Source organism: Lepeophtheirus salmonis, chromosome 9, assembly GCF_016086655.4.
Source record: "Lepeophtheirus salmonis chromosome 9, UVic_Lsal_1.4, whole genome shotgun sequence".
NCBI lineage: Eukaryota > Metazoa > Arthropoda > Copepoda > Siphonostomatoida > Caligidae > Lepeophtheirus > Lepeophtheirus salmonis.
This window is the reverse complement of record NC_052139.2, coordinates 1,844,081-1,851,466: the sequence shown is the minus strand read 5'-3', so window position 1 is coordinate 1,851,466 and position 7,386 is coordinate 1,844,081.

The following is a 7,386-nucleotide window of genomic DNA, read 5'->3' as shown; positions in this document are numbered from 1 at the left end:
TCAGACAATTCTCCCACTGATGAGTACCTTCTACAACTTGGAAAATCTTCTATCAAGAAATGTGAAGATAATTTTGGTTGTAGTGTTGGTATTATCGTGACAGATAATGCAGCAAATGTTACCAAAATACCGAAACTTCTAGAAAATTAAACAGAACATAATATCACCTCCTATGTTCAACATCTGATGATGCCCCATGATACTAGATGGAACACTTCGTCAAGATCTATGTAAACAACTGGCCTATTCTAATGAAGATCTGTGAAATGATTGATCCAGCGGTAAGGAGTAAGGTATACAATATTGGACTCTAACGCTCTGCTGAGGAGCTATTGGCTCAATTACAGCCAATAGTTAGGGCTCTAGATCAGGTACAAAGGAACAAATGCACGCTTACTCATACCAGTCAATATTTAGAAAGAGTTATATTAACACCTCAAAAACAACCAGCAAGTGGAAAAACACGTGAGAGAAAGGTATACACAGTTCATTATCAAGGCTCATCTTCTAGCCGACATGCTTGATCTTTTAGTACAGGGGAAATAACTTAATGAAAAAGAGAGGAATATGGCAATGGAACATGCTAACTATAAATACCCATCACTTGTTCCTATCATCATAAAGTTACAGGCAAGATAACCTCCTTTTCAGTAATTTAAGTTTAAAGAACATGTGAACAACCCTATGTCAGCTACTGAATGGTGTGAATCTCACACCGGTTTTATGTGCAGTAACGGCAGTGACATTCTCTGTACAGTTTATCAACTTATGACTACCGTAGCCATGTTACCTGGAGTAGAACGAGTCTTCTCACCTTATGGACTTGTACATTCGAAGCTGAAGAACTGCCTTGGTACAGAGAAGGAATAAAAGCTTGTTTTTCTTTTCAAGTCCATGAATGAACACAATTCTAATAACGATAAAGATGCATAATTGAAAATAAGCTGATACCAATTAATTTTGGATGAAGTATTGTTTTTCTTTTGTAATCCATGTCTGCATGAATAAACACATGATGAGGATATTTCCTAAAAGATTCAGTTAGACTGAGAAGAAATTTTACTTAAAAGGACAATATATTTAATTAACAATTAAGGAGCTATAATTTCAGTTGTGTAAGAATGCTAAAAAAAGAAAAGAAGGATAAAAAAAATTTAATTTACAATAAACTACAAATTATTTAAGTTTTATAAGTAAACTCAGAAGAAATTTAGTTAGTAAGGAGAAAATATACTTGATTCCTAATCAAGAAATAAGTATTTCAGTTGTACAAGTAGACAAGGTTTCTTTAATTATGCTATAGTAAAAAAATAATTATTGTGCATCAAAATGTCTGTTTATTTATTGATTATAAAAGTTTGATTTAAATCATTTATCTTTATAAAAAAATCTCTTGATATAATTTTGGAATCAACGATTCAAATCAACCTGATTTAAATCAAACAACCCTGATTTGTAGAGGAGTTATCTTTTATTTTACTTTTGTAACGTTTGTCTGTTTGTGAACGTCCCAATAACTCCGGATAATGCCGGCTACTACTGTTCGTAATTGAATAAAGGACAATAAATTGTGTTGCAAAATCACTCCCTCAAAATAAAAGGATCCTAATTAAATAAGTTTTGAACCCCACGACGTCAACTTTTGTATTTAAATTTGGATAAAACTTTTAGTTAAACATGTTATGCTGAATTCCAAAAAATTCCAAATAACATTTCAGGTATGTACTTCAAAAGTTAGAAGGTTTAAATTTATTTTTTTAAACCAATGGACCAATCTAATCATTTTTAATGAAATTACGTTTTACATTTATTTTCTACTTTTAATACATTATAGCTTGGAATAATAAAAAATATTATTTCTGAATAATAAAAGATTTGTAAACGAACATAAAAGTAGAATAATGTAAAAATGTAAATAATATATTATTGAATACAAATCACTTTAGGTCAGTTTCATCTCCCTGATAAATACGTAAAGATATTGATTGAACTCCATAAACAATCCGTTCTAAAATAAAAACTTTATTTGAAGATGTTTTATTGAGTTTAGGGAGGTAGATGTTATTGGGTTCAGAGAGTTTCGTTTCCTAGAAGTGGTAGCCCTTGTTGAGTGTCCAGGGTGGAAGATATAACTTTTTTGTTTCAAACTATGTAGAGCGTAATACATATCTTTTTATGATTGTCGATGGTATAGAGTGTTGAGGCCAAGTCTTTTGAGCTTGTATAGATAGTCGTCGTTATCTCCCAAAAGAAGGAAACATCGACACCAATTTGTTATATATCTTTTTCTGATAATTAATTAGAAGTTTCTGGAAGGATTTCAGATCTGTAATTTGAGATTGGGATGAAATAAATTTTGTAAGATTTTACCATGGATAAAAGGTTATCGTGTTAAAACTTTTACTTTTAATGGTTCCCAAGTTTTGAAGCACTGCTACAGCCAAAATAAACAAGTTTTGTTTTTATGCCACGTCTCTCATTGTAAAAATGTCAGAGCCATAACAAAAAAAACAAAATAAAAAACAACAACCATGGCATCTGCAAACTCCACAGTGTCGGTGTCACTGCCAAGAAGGGTGATGATACCATTAGCATCTCCGTCGTGACTATCTCCAACATCAAAAAAGTCCATAGAGCCAAGAAGAACTCATACTTATGCTGCAAAAAAATGGTTGGCTTCCGGCCTGCTTCCATGCGGTCCTCCTCCAGCTCTGATCTCAAGCACCTGGACTTTACAGATTAAAGTTTCTGAGAAAAGAATTTCTTAGACACCTCCCCTCCAAATTTGAATTTGCTCTGTTCAAAAATAACAACATTTGTTTGAGTAGTCTATTCTTGGTTCCATAAAAATAAAGTTTTTCTTAATTTAGTCATCCTATAGTAAGTTTTGATTCCCCACTCTCTAGATATTTATTATAAGGAGATGTTAACAGTTCCACGACATATTAAGTAATGAATAAACACGAAGAAAGAGCACATGTATCAACCGTTTTTTGTTCTCTAATTGCTGTACGTAGTTTTTTCTTTACAAACATCCCCTCTTTAGTAAAATATAATATGAAATTGCCATAAAATGCACATTAGGAGATTATTAAGTGTTTTAATGTACAAAAATTCATAAAAAACGGAGAGTAACCCTTGTTGGACACACATTAGAATCGAGGAGAAAATAATGGATTGTCCTTATATATTTCCATCTCCTTCTTCTCACTTGTCAATGTTGCTTAAAGCTGATCTAATGAAATGTTATGCTAACTAAGGTGCTCTCCTGCAAAACATTCTTCACATTTTCTGGGTGAGCATGTTGATTTACGGTAACATGTTCAAAATACTCTCAACTAGCATTATTGAGGATTGTAGCAGGTCGGATGAGGGTAAGTTCAAGGTCACCTGTAGTCGCTTCAGAAGCTACATGGAGGATATGATTGAGGCAGAGAGCAACTAAAAGGCAATATATATCTTTTTAATTTATGGAAATATATTGACTTTTTTCACTATTTTTTTTCCGACTATATTTCACTTTATACCAATTTTTCTCTATTTGACGTTTGTGCAATTAAATTGGAACACAGTTTCACCTCATCCAGATCCTAAACAAATGCATTGGGACAATTTTTTTGGTTTTATTTTATAGCATATTAATTTTCAATAATACCTACATTTGCCTCAATCACTGCCTCAATTTTTTAATGGAATTATCAAGAAGCTTTGATTATGTATCTAAAGGAAAGCTTTGAAGTCGTGTACTTGATTGTAGCCTTGAGGTACTTCAGGCTCTTGTGTGAAGTGGTGCAAGCTTGGCTCTCCAATTCCAATTCCAAAGGGATCAGGCCAGAGGAGATTTGATTGATTTATTCAGCTCTGTCTTGAAGGAAGAAGTCGCTTGTTTCACGTAAGACCTGTTCTATACTTTCTTAAGGATATTAGTGGACGTTTCTAACTTATTAAAGATCCTCCAAACTGTATTTCTGGAGTAGCTAGTGAGTTTGGCGATGACTTGTGCTATGGGGATCACTTTTGTTTTTCAACCAGCACTATCTCGACAACTGACTCAAAATGAAATCAAACGGAAATATATTTGACAATCTCCGAACCTCTTGTATAAGCAGGAAAAAATCGACAATGATACAATCCTACGAGATCTGTATTAGGAGATATTTTATTCCAATTCTATTTGTCGACCCTGTATAATGACATTTTACCATATTATAGATACATGAACGTATAAAAATATCAATGTCAAGTTCAGAAATAATTTTAAACAAGTAATATTTCATTCCTGTCACATACTAAAAATTGATTTAGCTCAAGGCTAGTGACAGGTAGCAAAAAAATACAATTCCCTTGAATTCCTTTCGATGGACAAACAAATATATGTAAAAATATATTAATAGAAAGGATTGAAAAAGAAAGAAAGAAAAAATAAAGTAAAAATATTTATATATATGATAAGAAATATTGAAATTCGATAAAAAGATTTATGTCTAAAAAATCTGGTAGCCTTTTCAAGACGATTCCAAAAATAAGTAATCGATAATTCTCTTGTATTTGTCTATTGAAAAAATGGTCATTTTATTGAATCGAACTGCAAAATCATGTATGTATTATGGTCGTATGATGTTCTCGTAAGAAACTTGGAAAATGATAAAATAATATAATGTTATTATAAAATAAATCTACATCTTATCTAATTAAATATTACCAATTCAATCTATAAAAATGAACATAATATCAAGTGTGGTGAAAAAGTCTTGCAATGTTACTACAATGAACATTTTAGAGAGTTGATAGGTATTTTTTTAATTATATACAACCGGTTCGAACGTTTTGCGATAGTTTTAGAAGTAAGGTCCACGGTGTAGGTCAGATATAATACTATTAAGTGGAAAATATAAGCCAAAAGAAAGTTTTAGTTCATACCGGTCATACCAATACCAACATCATGAAAATGCTCTAAGTTAGTAATTAGACCTTATAGAGAGTCAGGAAACGATGTGTAGATGGTGATAACATTCAATACAAACCTCCAATTGGATGACCAACCAAGCTAACTCCAGAAGCTCACATTTGAAGCCAATCCAAGAATAAAAATGACTAGGCGGGTCTAGAAAGAAGCCAAGTCCTCTGTTTTCAGAGTGGTAATAATTGCTGGGGGTAGTTCCCTATTGCTTGAGAAAATACCTTTACTTAGAGCCGTGAATACGGCAAACGATATTAAAACAATGCTGTATTTTATTTATTCTGATTCAAAAAGTTTCATGTCCACGCGAGGATAAAATTTTTCTTATCTAAACTGGTTAAGAATTTTGATGTACCTATAACTTATTATTAGTTATTTAAGAAGAGGGATTAAGTGCATTCACCGTGTAAAAATTTACTGCAAACGTTTTTAGATTCTTCCACTCTAGAAGTGATTTAAAAAATTAAGGAGAAATATTTTGTGTTTTCCTCAGAAAAGACAAAATATCAGGATTAAAAAACAACTAAACTCGTCTCTGGCACTGTAAATACATCTCAAATGATCTTAAACATAATAAAAACAGTGTCATTTCCTTCAATTATGAAAAAACTTTTACTATTGATCCTCTTATTAACAGAGAAAACCATAAATAAAACCCTTGATAAATCTAGGGAAATTGAGATCCTTAAAACACCATTTTATGACCCTCCAGATCATAATGTTGCTATGACCGATGCAGACAAAAACGGCAACCTTCCTTCTTTTGTCTTCCATTTTTCATATAATTATATTTAATTTTATCTAAAAAAAAATGACTTCACTTCTAAAACTATGGCGGTAAATATATTGAAAAGTATATATATATAAAATTCCTACGGGACCACTTTAACATTCATTTTAATAACATTCGAAGACTTTTCGAAAACCCGTGTTATGTATACAAAGTTGTCCAAAAATTTGAGCACCACTATAGTATTGTATGTAGAAATTTGCAAAAGCAAGTTATAAATATTGGGAAGGAGTTTTTTGTAAAAAATATTACCAACGCTGCAAATGAGGTGCAATGCCTCCTTCTTCACTTGATCTTAAACTCCTGTACTTTGCAATGTTAAGTATGGTAGTAGGGAGTCTAATTCAATTTCTAAGCTCTGTAAGGATTCCCTAACGGCAGCTGCAGAGAATTGCATTAAAAAAAAAGTTAATAGATGTACGTAAGTGATGAGTAGAGTTGTGCAAGTTTTTTTTTTTTTTTTTTTTTTTTTTTTTTATAGTTAGCAATAGTCATTCTTTATTTTTCAAAAATGTTATCATTGTTTTGTATCTCTCAATGGAAGAAAATAAGTAATCACAAGTACGAGCTCTTATGAAAGACGGAGAGTTTCACTGAGGATTTGCTGGAGAGTGATATTTTTTGCAATCCTCCTCAATGGTGTTGATGAGAGAGTCTTTGTTGTCATGGACACGGCTATTGGTTCCAAACTTTAACCTGTTGTAGAATAATTAGTCCATATATTTCCAATCAGTAAAGTTTGATAAATGTCATAAAATTACAATAGCTGCGTATAAAAGAATTCAATTATAAAAAACATTGGAACTATTTATTATAACGTAAATTTTTGTTTCAAAATATTTTACTACAACTCACTTTGTTAAACACTTTTACTTCAACAACACAACTGTTAAAATAAGATATTCTTACTTTTTTTTTTTTTTAACTAAAAGGTGGTGTGACCAAAAAAAGTTATTTACGTAACTTGAATTACCATTGCTCTTACTTCTCTTACAGCCACTAAAAAAATAGTTTGATAAACCGTCATGATAGCTAAGTTGATCTTCAGCCACTGAATTTGTGAAACTTTTAGGGTGACCTTGTCCTTTTTTGGTGTCTTTTATTTTTTCATACCAAGAGATTATATTTTAAACAACTCTATTGACGAGACGTCTGTGCCAAGTTGTCCAGAACAAGGCCAAGCACATTGAATAAGATATTGGTCAATTATAGAACAATTTACCTGTAAAAAGGTTTTAGTACAGGATGGGGATCCAAAACTTGCAGTAACATGACTAAGTTACGGAAAAATAACTTATCTTAGCTATATTACTTTTTCAATATATCCTTCTACATAATAAATAACGACCTCCACACGCTGGCAAAATAAATTGACAGCTCTTGACGCTGAAGGCCGTGACCAAGGTGTACCACAATGTTATGATGACAGCTTGGAGCGAATTACAATTTGGATAAGAGGCGCAGCAGACTTTCTTCTCCAAGACGCTCAAACTGCAAAGTCCAGTGAGTTGAGATCAGGGCTGGAGGAAGGCTACGTTGAGGCAGATGTTGTAGGAAGTCCAGATGGAGATGCTACCGGTCTATCTTGGTAATGTTATTATTGGGGAAGTGATCACACTCACGTTGCTTTTTTAGT